We start from the raw sequence: 13,542 nt of genomic DNA on the forward strand, positions 1-13,542 counted from the left end.
AAGAAATTTATTTGATTAAAATGTTAATGATCCAGGGGCATAGGAAATGCACATTTAGGCAGACCTTGTTAGAAACAAGGTCTCTAGTTGGCAGTCAGTTTGCACCATGTCCAAGTAGGGACCCTCACTCTAGTCAGGATAATGGAGAATCCCAGTTTCAGATAACCCCTGGTCATCCTCTTGGTAGCGTGGCACGACCAGTCAGGCTTATCTCAGAAGCAATGTGTAAAGCATTTACACATAACACACAATAATACAGTGAAAACACTACAAAAGGACATCACACCAGTATTAGAAAATAGCCAATATTTATCTATGTAAAACAAGACCAAAACGAGAAAAATCCAACATACAGTAATAAAGATATGAATCTTGCAAGAATTAACTTAAAAATACAGTTCCTTGAAGTCAATAGCTCTGTCTGGGGCTATCATGGCATTGTGAACAACAAATCCAACAGTTCAGGCCAGCCGCGGTGTCGCAGGCCAGCTGTTGGGGGGGATTCAAGAAGACCCGTATCCTCGCAATTAGACCCGGAGTGCGGCATCGCTGGTGTCACAAGTGTCGGTTCAGGAAGTCAGTGTGGGGGTCGTCGAGCCCTTGAAGTCACACTTGTAGATCGAACTACGGGCTGATGACTGAGTCGGAGCGCTGTGGATGGCGTCGGGACTGTGGTGTGAAGCGGGATGGTGCGACATGTGGTGTCTCCAAGTCACGGTGCAGGTAGCGGCGTCCTTACTGAAGAACTGTTGTCGGTAGGCCCAAGGCGGTGGTGCATTGCGGGGCGGGCTCCATGCGGCGGCCGTGGGTCGCGGTGCAGACAAGGGCGTCTGTTGACGACATTGGAGTCAATGGTGCTGGTGTCGGTGGGCCCGGGCTGCAGTGCGGGATGGGACAATGCGTGGTGTACCTCACAAGCAGTGTCCACAGGCCAGGGTGCAGGCAGCAGCAACGGTGTCAGCATGGAGCTGCGGCGTTGGGGATTGCCAAGGCTGCAGTGTCTGTAAGGTGTGGGGGAGTGCGGGGCCCACAGGTCACAGTGGAAGCAGCGGCTCGGTGGTGGCATCAGATGGTGGTGTCATTGAGACCAGGGTTGTGTTGTGACGTTGGGGTATGGCTCCGTGTGGCAGCGTCAGGTCACGGTGCAGGCAGTGGCGTTGTTGACGGCGTTGCAGTGGTTTTTCCTTGGTTGTAGCACAAAACACACAGTTCCCAGTGCTGTAGACAGATGACCAGGCGCGGCCCGTCCTTTAGGGCGGAGGGGCCACGCCCCACCTTTTGACCCTCATGAAAAGTGTCTGTCAGGCTGAGCAAAGGTCAGCCTGACACACGTGTCATTTCAGGTCAGGCAGCCAGGGGCTGACATGCGCAATTTGCGCAGACTCCTGGCTGCCTGAGGAGAACTTTGCATGGGCTGAAGAGGTCACAGCTCCTATGGGTGTGACCTCCTCAGCTCAGCAAAGGTGCCTCGAGGCCTTCCCCCGGGTGACGAGGAAAGCGTCACCCATTGACTTCGACCTGGGCCCTTCAGGTTTAAGCCCCGAAGTGCCCAAGGCAAGTGTCAATCAGTAAGACCTCGTCACAGAGTGGGGTGAGGTCAGCAGTCTCACTCACCCCATCCCTCTCTGTCACGAGGCTGGGACTGCTGCCTTCCCTGAGGAAGGCAGCAGTCCCAACTCTCCTGGGACCTCCGAGGCTGAAGGTAAGTTTGTGTGTGTGATCTTTTTTAATAAATGTTTGGTACGTGCATGTATGTTTGAATGTTGATGAGTGTTGTTAGTGGATGTGCGCGTGTGTGTGTGTGTGTGTGTGTGTGTGTGAAAGTGTGAGTGTGCTTCCTGCCTGCCCCCTCCCCCTAAATCTGCCTGCCGCCACTGCAGATGACGCTGAAGTCTTTGACATCCCTGAGACTTCAAACAGGAGGAAAGCTCTACTCCAAGTCTTTTGAGAAACTTCACAAGCAGAATACACAGCAAAGTCCAGTCTGTGCCCTCTTTAGGGCAGAAGCAGCAACTACAGGCCTACCGAGCAAAGCACCCACACGAAAGAGCCAGTACTCCTCCTGCAGCTCTTCAACTCTTCTCCTTGGTAGAGGTTTCTCTTGATCCAGAAGTGTTCTCAAAGTCTGGGGTTTTCGGTCCAGGCCTGGTCCCAGACACACTTCAGGGGGTCAGAGACTGCATTGTGTGAGGAGAGGAACAGCCCTTTCAGATGTGTTGGCTCCTCCCTCCCCAATCTAGCCCGGGAGACTCATCAAGATATGCAGGCTACAGCCCCAACTCCCTTTGTGTCACTGTCTAGAGGGAATTTGCAACAGCCCAACTGTCAGTCTGACCCAGACGTGGAATACACAAGCAGTCAGAGGCACAAGAAAATGCCCACTCTCTAAAAGTGGTATTTTTAAACAGACAATCTAAAAAACAACTTTACCAAAATGTGTATTTTTAAATTGTGAGTTGATGAGACCCCGAACTCCATATCTCTTATCTGCGGCCAATGGGAATCTGCACTTAAAAGATATTTAAAGGCAGTCCCGATGTTAACCTATGAGAGAGAGATAGGCCTTGCAATAGTGAAAAACGAGTTTGGCAGTATTTCACTATCAGGACATGTCAAACACACCAGTACATGTCCTACCTTCTAAATACACTGCACCCTGCCCATGGGGCTACCTACGGCCTACCTTAGGGGTGAATTACACGTAGTAAAAGGTAAGGTTTGGGTCTGGCAAGTGAGTACACTTGCTAGGTTGACTTGGCAGTATAAGTCTGCAGACACTGCAGTGGCAGGTCTGAGACATATTCACAGAGCTACTCGTGTGGGTGGCACAATCAGTGCTGTAGGCCCACTAGTAGCATTTGATTTACAGGCCCTCGGCACCTCTGGTTCACCTTACTAGGGACCTACCAGTAAATCAGATATGCCAATCATGGATAAACCAATCACCAATACAATTTACATCGGGAGCACTTGCACTTTAGCACTCATCAGCAGTGGTAAGGTGCACAGACACACTAAACCAGCAAAAACAGATCAAAAATAATAGGAGGAAGAAGGCAAAAAGTTTGGGGATAACCCTGCAGAAAGGGCCATTTTCAACACTTGTGAAGAATTACATTTTAATATTAGGTTTGAGAGATCTTGAAGAGTGCAGGAGAAGTAGAGGTGAGAAGATAGTTGTGTGTTAAACAGTGAAGCAATTTCAAGACTGGTAGTGGATATAAAACTGATATTTAAGGTCTGCAACAGATCTTAGTAGCTTTGTCATAGGTGGCCTGATAGGAAAGAAGAGCGGGGAGCTGATGATTTCACTTTAACCTACTACCAAGAAAAGTCCAGCACTGTTTGTTAGAACAATGATGCAAAGGTTGGTGAGTATATATAAATAATATAGAATTTAAACTGCTGCCAGTAATGCCGATGTGAGTGTGGTAATCATGGCGTCCGGGCCAACCAGAGAAAAGACAGTCAAAGAAAGAACAGAGAATGGCAGAACCCAAAGTAGTAGGTGGCTGATTGAACAGCATAACAGTGAAGTGTAAATATATTCGATCATCAGATGGGTGGAAAATTACCTTGACCCAGAGAAAGAACTGAAATGACATCTTCAGTGAAACACATACATAATAGCTTGTATAGTGGAGGCAAAAGTTTAAAATGGTGATAGATGCTAGTCCAGGGAAGCCTGGATGGGTAGTCGGAAAGAAAACATTGTTTTGTGTGTGGAACGTAATGATGTGCCTCATTTGTCGATCCCTTGAAGTGTAATGATAATGCAGTGGCATTGTAATGCTGTATTTCATAGATTAGAGGGCTTTTGAGGCCTAGTTTGAGATGCTGGAGATTGGTAGGGAAGTGTGAGAAAGGCCGTGTTGAGTGGCAATGCACTGATTTGTGGTTCCGTTGTGTTGGGAGAGGATGTGCATGCTGGTGGTTGAGACACAGTTGAGTGGTGTTAATGCAGTGAGGAGGATTTTTAGGGTAGTGGCTTGTGGGGGGGGAGGAGGTCCTGAGTGTGAGGTGAGCTGTGAGGTATGTGTTGTTGAACGTGTGTTTGTAGTGTTTGGTCGTGGGGGTGATGGTGCTCTGCTTGGTAGTGAAGCATGAGGTCCTTAATGTGAAGTGGCAGTCTACTGCTGTGCTTGGGAGGTGGTAATGTGATGGTGGATATAGTAGTCTGTGTCAGTGTTATTGCTGTTGTGGGAGTTAAGTTGGTTTTTGGTTGCAGACCGAGAAGCTGTGCAGTGCTAGTACAGTGATAGGAAGTTATATAATACATGCTTTTTAGGTTGAGCATAGCAGCACGCATGCGCTACTTTTCTGATGTGTTGGTAGGTATCTGGGCCTTTAACCACGCCTGCCTATCACTATCACTCGTTCGTGGCGTTGCCTTTCAAAAATCCTTTGGTGGTAACTGCTTCACGTTTGTCTCTCATTAGGGAGTTTTTGTTACCGCCTTGGCCATCGACCCTGTTACATGGATAATTGCAGTTTTGCTGATAACTGACTGCGAGCGAACATCTTTTTTCTTTTTGTGTCTCTCCTTCGCACTCACCCCTGTCCTTTGAATCGGCTCGCTTATGTCAACTGTTTTTTACTTTTTATTTTCAGTTTGTGTGGCAAGAAAAGTCCAGTTAGGAATGTACAACACTAATAGCTCTAACTCGAGCAAACGCGAGACCCACTGCATTGCAAATGCTCGTTTTTTCACTGTAGTGCAGCATTTGACACTTAATTGACTTGTTGCTATTGGGAGAGCCGTTTTGAGCTCTTAAAACTGGTTTTCAGTAAATTCTGAGTGTGGCGGTGCTGATGTGTGCTTGGTGTCAGTGAACCCCGCCCGCCATCCACGCTGGCCATGTTAGGCAAACCAGGGGCACTGCTTCGCGGCGAACACTAACATGGTCAGGGGCGTCTTGTGTGTGTAGATGCGGTTCAACACTCAGGCTCACTAGTCTGTGCGGCACGAAGGTCCGGACCAGCTAAATGGATAATATGGTAAACTTGGTACCTGCAGTAGCGGTGTTTTACAAGTTTTCCTCAATGTTTATTTTTGCGGTTCAAGTAAAAGCTCTTTCAAGACACACTTAAAAAATAAAGGGCCAAGTGTGCGGAAAAGGGATCAAGTAAGGTTGTGGAAAGTTTTTAGGCACTTACTATTTGTCTTGTGACCAACGGTCCAAATGGAAATGATGTATGCCTGCCCTGGGGAGCAAGCGTGCCGTGAGCCCCATGTTCCTTTATTGAATTGGGGCTCATGTCACGCTTGCTTAACCGCTGCGCCCGTTGTTACATCTTGCCGTGTGTAGTAGTATTTTGTGGTGAGAAATGTAGGCCATTGAAAACAAACATGTTAGACGGTAGACGAAAGGCCTTTGTGAAGAGTCAAGAGAACAAACACAAAGAGATCCTTGTATACTAATCTTTCAAAGCCTAGTGAAAGGCTCTAGTTAGCCAAAGACCGGGAGCTGTGTAAACCTTGTAGGCCTTTTTTTTATATTTAGCGAAGTTAATCAGTAGCAAATGTTTGGGGAGAAAAGAAAACAGCTCGACAGTCTAATTAATTCATCGGCCCTGCCAGGCTGCATTCCACTCACCAGAACGTTTCCGCAAGGCGACATTTTAGAATGTGCCCTGCACAAAATACTGCCACACAAGTGACTACAAAACCAGTTTCTTTTCCATCTTCCCCTTTCCTCTTTTCTGTAACATTTATAACTTTTGAATAAATACCGCCTACTACCCTAAAGAGTGCCTAGAGAGTGAGGGGACGGCCCTGTCAAATATATATTTAAAAGGTGGGCAGTTGTGGTCTCTGCGAAGCTATCACTGCATGAAAAACAAACACTTATAGACATGCCCAACTGTGTGATTTCTAGGTCATATATTCAGTGTTCCACTTGAAATTGTTTCTCGTATTGTCTTTTGCTGCTCCGTGCGTGAGAAAAATCGGCACATTTGTTGTTTTCCCTGATTTTTTTCGGTAGGTAATTTGAGAGCGTGAAGAATTAACCAAAATTGGAATGTCCGTTGACCCATTTACCTATTTTTACAGCTTCTCCCAAAGCTGGCTAATGTTTGTGTGGCGGTTCTGTCTTCAAGTATGAGATAGTTGAGAAACAGGAGGGCACATATTCTTTGTTGTAATCTCAGATCTATGCACAACCAAACATATTCTACACAGGTAACTAAAAAGTGTTTATATTTTGCCGATTGCATCACCATTATACCCATCTGATTGTTTGTCTCATCGCCTGTAACCTCACCGCAGTGCGCGCAGTAGAAAGCATCCAGTGAAGCTGTGAGTGGTTTTTAAAAGTTATGCTGCATAAATACTTACCACAATCAAGGGCGTCGATTCTGCAAAGTGGCAGAGGCAACGGAAATGGCATCACATACCTTTTTACCTGAATGACATTACAGGAAGTGACATCCTATGACCTTTGACCCTGATTTTGCAATGGGAAGGCGTCACATGACTAACACCACCCTCTTATACCCCTTACACTTATTCACATTAATTCTTGCACTGTTGATCTCACTCGTGCTTACTCCTACTGACACTCAGTCCTAGGTTTACTGATGAATTGTACTGTGTTTGTACCACTTTTGTGACGCAAACTTGGCGCTAAATGTTTAAGTGTAATTTATTGTCCAACACATCTTGATTTGTGTTCGATAGTATCCCAGAATTACACGAAATTGCTCTGCCCTGCATTATTTTGTGACAAGGAGGCGTTTCATGGTTGGACTCCTTGAGGCATGCGTAACAAGGAAAATGTTTTCATTTCTCCTCATTTTTCTAACTTTGAGTGTGTTCTCCATTGTACAACACACATACAAAGTGCACAAAGCTTTAAAGCATAGCTTTTGAACTGGACGGACTCCTTTTCAGAGCAAAAGCCATGCTTCAGAGAATGCACACACCCTTGCATTATGGAGCACAGGTGTGTGTGTGTGTGTTGGTTTCAGGAGCAAGCAGAGCACAGAGACCGCCCTCCTTGCAGCCAAAATGACATCCGCCCACTCCTCGACCACGGCCATACAGCAGCCCTCACCCTACTCGAGCTATTGGCCATTTTTGACATGGTTTCACACCTCACCCTCTGCTCCAGACTTCACGCAGCTGGCATCCGCGGAAAGCCCCTACAACGGATATGTTCCTTTCTGTCTGGCAGAACCCAGAGAGTCAGACTCCCACAACTTACCTGTCAGAACCTACAGAGATCCACAGGGCTCCTTCCTGAGCCCCACACTCTTTAACATCTAGATGGCCCTGCTCGTTTCCATCGTCCGGAACCACGGGCTGAACATAGTCTCCTATGCAGATGACACCAAAGCTGATCATCTCTCTGACCGAAAACCCCACAACTGCCAAGAAGAATTTCCACAACTGGATAGAAGCCATTGCCGCCTGCATGAAGGATAGCTGCCTCAAGCTAAACTCTGACAAGACCAAGATCCTCTTCCTGGGAACCTCCACATCAGCTTGGAACGACACCTGGTGGCCATCCACCCTTGGCACTCCCCTCCCCCTACAGACTATGCACACAACCTCGGCTTTATCCTGGACTTCATCGCTCATCATGACCTGCCAAGGCAGCTCAGTTGCATCCTCCTGTTTTCACACTCTCCGACTGCTCCAGGAGATTTACAAATGGATCCCAAAGGACTACAGCAGAACCATGACCTGGTTACCAGCATACTCTAGTATGGCAACGTCCTCTGCGCCAGCACAATCCAGAAGAACCTGAAGAAACTTCAGCACATCCAAAATGCCTTTGCCAGACTTATCCTGGACATTCCCCACCACAAACATATCTCCAGTCACCTAAGAGACCTCCACTGGCTTCCCATCGTAAAAAGAAATAACTTCAAACTCCTCGTACACGCATACAAGGCCCTTCACGACCTAGGACCCGCCTACCTCAACCACCACATCACCTTCTACTCCCCCACCAGAGCTTTCTGCTCAACAAGCATAGCCACCGTACCCCACATACGGAAGACCTCAGTGGGTGGAAGATCCTTTGCCTTCCTTGCAGCAAAGAGCTGGGACACCCTGCCCTGCACCTCAGGCAGTCACCATTGCTGCATCAGTTCAGGAAGGTCCTTAAAACCTGTCTCCAACTGAAGCTCAGAGGACAAACCCCATCAGCGTCTTGAGACCCTTACAGGTGAGTAGCTGTGCTTTATAAACTTTGATTTGACTGATTTTTGCCACCTCTGAGGCCAGGGGTCCAGCTGTGATCCTTGGCGACCCCCTAATGACCTCTATGACCACATTTGCATTATATGGGCAAAGCCATAGAGTCAAACTGTCATCATTTGATTTTAAGCAAGCACGCTTCTGTTCTACAAAAATGCTGAAAATAGGGCTCAGACGAGCATTTTACCAAACAAATTTCACATTCATTTGGTAAGAAGATGTGTATTCTAAAGATGCACACCTTAAAAATTTGTATATTTTTAGGGTGTGCAAATGTCACTGTCTTCAAGGGTTTTTGGGTTGGCCACCTGAGAAAAGATGAAAAAAATTGTGTTTTCATCTCAGTATTTCTAAATGCATTGGTAAAAAAGTCAGGGTGGTCGGAAATTCAGAACATGAATTAAATGCTATAGCATTTTTTCCTTTGTACATTTGACTTTCATTTTTCCATCATGCACCTTTCAAGGAGAATATCACATAATGACTGAACATCTCCTTGAAAGGCATATGGTAGAACATGAAAAATAAAACAAATATGGTCAATTTGAGGCCATAGACCGAAGAGTTACATCACAGGGGTGTGGAATTCTGATAGCCCGACTCCCAGTACATATTGTTTGGGGTCAAGGACAACAAGTTTTCATGTTTAAATTGTCCATAGGACAAGTAAGACCAACTTACTGCAGCACAAACACTTTGGCTGCCAGTTTACAGTACTACATTAAGGATCAGGGAAGGGTATCATCTGCAGTTAAAGTAACATTTGTGTCGACATGGTAATGCTGTTTGAACTCGTATTTATGGTTCAGTAGTGCAAAGCCTTTCTTATTAGGGTGAGCCCTCTAAGGAAATGTTGTAAGCTCAGACTGCACCTCTGACAGTGGTTCCAATGTAACAATGTGTGCACACGTTTGCAATGTTTAGCAATACGCGGCTACTTATAATGTTCCCAGGATGCTCTCTGATTAGATGCAAATATCTGCAGGAACTTGAAAGCAAGATTGATTCTTTGCTTTCAATATTGTGTTCACAAAAAAAATGCTTCTAGGGAAAAAAAGCGCTTTGCTAAACTACTGTAACATTTTAGGTACCATTTCTTTGCAGCATCATTTAGTAAAATGTGTAGATGCATGCTAGTATTTCCCCCCACAAAATCAGAATGGACAATCAGTGCAGCCAGTTCCAACAAGATGATGGGAAACTTGAAAATAAACAAGCATTGGCAAAACCAATAAGCCTGGCATTGATGTTTAGCTGTTTGGTTTTGTCAATGTGTGTCTTAATTTGTCATGGTTTTTGTAAAACTTAATTGTTGTGGGAGCTGCTGGGCCCTCACCATTATAACAGACATTGGCAAAAAGCAATATTATTTTTGGCCTCAAAAAGTGCACATTGCTACAGTAGTCCCTGGCTCTGAACAAAACTATTTTGTGTGTTGATATGTTCCTCCTGAAAGAGCGGAAGCCTGTTGATAGACAGAGATAGACTTTGAATAAAAAGCTATAGGTCTTGGTTAACTTCAGACCAAATTAGGGTACCAATACTTAAAGAAGGTAACAAAAGTGTACTCATGGTATATGTCCTTGCATTAGTGCAGATTGATGGCCTTCATAAATTCACATGAATTTACAGAAGCAGGCCAGGAAATCGTACTCCTACAACATATTTGTGAACTACATTTTAGCACAAGCAAATAAGCTGATGTCAATTTGCTCATGCGAAAATCTGTTGAGCATTTACAAGTCCACCTGCCCTCCAGCCACTTCCTTTTCCCAAACCTGGGAGAAGTTTTGCTACTGCCCTTGTCAAGAGTAAATTTCCAACCTTTCTCAGTATGGGAAAAGATTAGGAAAGAGCTGGCAAAACCCCTAAAACATGCAGGTTAGTAGGTTTGCAGATTCAAAAGGGCTTTCCGTAAAACGACCTCCAGCCCCAGTATGTAGATCTGCAGAAGGGTGTGCAAAATAGAGGACTTGCTAGAACTCAAACCTTATTATAGTAGGGATCCTGCCATCACCAGAGAGGATATCTGAGTTTTTTTTCTATTTTGAGATTTGTGGCAAAATTTGTCGCTGCACGATGTGGCCCCAAATAGACAAGTGGATTTATTTTTTACTGGACAAGTAGATTTATGAAGCAACCTGTCTCATGGGCAAGTAGATACTTTTTTTTTTTTTTAAATAATTTTTTTATTGCTTTCATTAAAGTGAAGTATAACATAACAGAACAGTCCAGCACATCAGGCAGAACGCATAATGAACAAACTATGATAAACACACCTCATGTCCATACATTACAAGCACCTTGAAGTCCGATAACCATCCAGTTCCTGTTTTTGGTGATTAAACACTTGGTACGTGTTCATGTAGTCGAAATATAAGTAGAGAGGAATCAAATAGCTCAGCTGTGCATGCCACCATCTGCACCAGGAATCAGTAAAAAGGAAGGAATAGAAAAAGAAAGGAAGAGTAGGAAAGGGAAGGGAATAGGAGAGTCCTCGCATCTATAGCATCTAACCTGAAAGGTAAGGCGTTGGCTCGTCTCATCGTGGGGGGGGGCAACGCGGTCACAGCTGGCTCTGTACGCCTACAGCTGTCACACACCACTATAGATTCAAGGTAGGCCCATAGGGGAGTCCATATATCTTGTGGCCGAGAGGTAGACTGCATCAGTTCCCAGTAGGCCATTAGTTGTTCCTGGCAGTACGCAGCATCACGCAGCCAATCCTGACAACGGGGTGTCTGCCTCCTACCCCAACACATCGCCACTCTGCGCTTCGCCAGTACCAACAGCAGCCCCACTAATATCCTGTGTTCGGGGGGGATGAGAATCTCCTTGAGATGTCCCAGGAGAGCAAATTTGGGGGACGGTGGCAGCTCGAGCTCAACTATTTCTTCCAGCACACCCAGCACATTTATCCAGTATCCCTGCAATGCCCCGCAGCTCCATGCCAGATGCAGGAAATCCACCTCTGGCGCTGAACACCTATCGCATCCAGCGTCCAACCGGACACCCATCCTCAAAAGGCATCTCGGCGTATAGTACAAGCGATGCAAAAATGTAAAATGTATTAGGCGCAGTCTATAATTGGGGAAAGCTCCCGCATGTGTGCACAGCAATAGCACCACACCTCATCTGAAAGGGTCTACCCCCACCCCCCCTATATCCACCTCCCACTACGCTCTGGCCTTGGGTGTTGTCAAGGGCGCAGTCATCTGCATGCATGCATACATACAGGCCTTTGATAAGGCCGTGGGGAGACTGGGACCTGTGCACCAGCTCCATGATGCGGCTCACTGGGGGGCGCCCCAGGGAAGTCAGGGTATCTAGCCAGCAAAATCGTCCTGATTCGCAGGTAAGTGAAACGAAAAAGCGCAGACTCGTGCGGTGCAAAGAGCACAGCTTTGGGAGAGATAAATGAGCCCTCTGGATACCAAGACCCGAGGGTCGTCATCTTCAAGTCACACAGATGCTTGCATATCCGTCCGCCCTCCAATGGTCGTGGGTTCACAACTTCCCGCACCGGTGTCGAGGGCGCAAAGGTTTCCCCAGCCTGCCACAGGAGCGCCGACAGGCCCGCGCCATGCACGTTACTGTGTCAACATTCCGCACCCTACACCTGGGTGGCCCGTAAAGCACCCCATAAAGTCCATGAGGCAAAACCGAAACATGCTCCGGAGCCAGATGCAGTAAATATTTTATGGGGTGCATCCAAAAATGCGCAAAATGTGCCTGTGTGCAGTTATAATAAAGCTCCAGATCCGGAGCAGCCAGGCCACCCAATCCAAATGGTTGTGTTAGCATTTCCCATGCGATTCTGGGCTGTTTACCGGCCCAGACCAGAGTTATGAGTGAAGACCTAAGACGCTTTAGGAAATTAGATGTGTGCGCAAGAGGAATATTGGTGAACAGATAGACATTTGGGCAGGATTGCCATCTTGACAATGGCTATACAGCCAGTCAGCGAGAGCGGAAGAGAGCGCCAGGCCGTCACCTTGTCCTCTAGTCACATAATGGCCTTGCCATAGTTGGCCGACCACAGCTCATCCACCTCTCTACTAACCCATATGCCCAGGTACCGCACCGGGCCATCAGCCCAAAATGGGATATTTTGAGCGGTACTGTGTCGTAGCAGCCGACAGCGGCAGAACCACTGACTTGGACCAGTTTATTATAATCCCAGAGAACTGACAAAAGCGCACAATCTCGTCTATTAGTATGTCAAGGTGAAGCTGTGGGCCCTGTACGTTTAGAGCAACATCATCAGCATACATAGAGACCAAGATTGAGTGTTGTCTAAACGCCAATCCCCTGTGGTTATGATTTTGTCTCAAGTGCGCGCAAGAGGCTCCATCGCCACTGCGAATAGCAGTGGCAAAAGAGAGCAGCCCTGACGGTTTCCCCTAGACACCGGGAAGGGATCTGATATTGGTCCGTTAATTCTCAATCTTGCCACTAGAACTGAGTAGAATAGACAGATTAATTGGATGAATCTAGAGCTCAGACACACCCTCGACAATAGGCTGAACATACACGGCCACTCAAGGGAGTCGAACGCCTTTGTGATGTCTAGGAACACAGCCGCAGCGAGGTCTTCATGGTTCACCATTCGGGTCCCCGCAAAAAAAGTGCGGCGGTTATACAAGGTCGAGCTGCCTGGCACGAAACCAGATTAATCCAGGAGCATCAGAGACTGGAGTAGGGCTGCAGACGAGCCGCAATTAACTTAGCTAATATCTTATTGTCCATATTTATAAGCGATAGTGGCATATAGGAGTCGCAGAGGCACGGGTCTTTACCCAGCTTCAATATGGTAACAATGAGGGCTTTAGGCAGCGAAAGTGGGAGAATTCCACCCTCAAGTGCCTCTACATGTACATCTATTAAGTGTAGTGCCAATAAGTCTTCGTATTCCTTATAGAAGGCCACTGTGACCCCATCTAGGCCAGGGGCCTTATCTCCTGGCAGGCTATGGATAACTTAAATGAAGTCCTCAATCGAGAACGGTGTGAGTCTAAATATTACCTGTGCGTGTTCTGAAGCCGGAGCAGGCTAATGTCATCAAATTATTCTGTATACGCCACTGGGTGCGGCCTTGCCGACTCGGAGTAAAGGGAAACATAGAAATTAGTTAGCACCTGCTTGACACCCTCAGTGCAAGCATGGCAGATGCCAGCAGAGTCCTGCAGTTCCACAATATAATTCCCGGCCCACTGCCATTGTAGCATTGCCGCCAACTTCCTTCCGGCCCTCTCGCCCTCTCCGAACCGCCTCACCTTAGCTTCCTTATCTAGAAAACAGGTCTCACAGATTGCCACTTCCTCGTAATGTGA

General features: G+C 46.7%; 1 protein-coding gene across 6 annotated transcripts in view; it reads left to right on the forward strand.

The window, feature by feature from the left end:
* Nucleotides 1-13,542, forward strand: part of NCK1 (NCK adaptor protein 1) — a 590,854-nt gene that overhangs the window by 536,414 nt on the left and 40,898 nt on the right. The window lies entirely within an intron of this gene.

Source organism: Pleurodeles waltl, chromosome 11 (assembly GCF_031143425.1).
Source record: "Pleurodeles waltl isolate 20211129_DDA chromosome 11, aPleWal1.hap1.20221129, whole genome shotgun sequence".
Taxonomy (NCBI): domain Eukaryota; kingdom Metazoa; phylum Chordata; class Amphibia; order Caudata; family Salamandridae; genus Pleurodeles; species Pleurodeles waltl.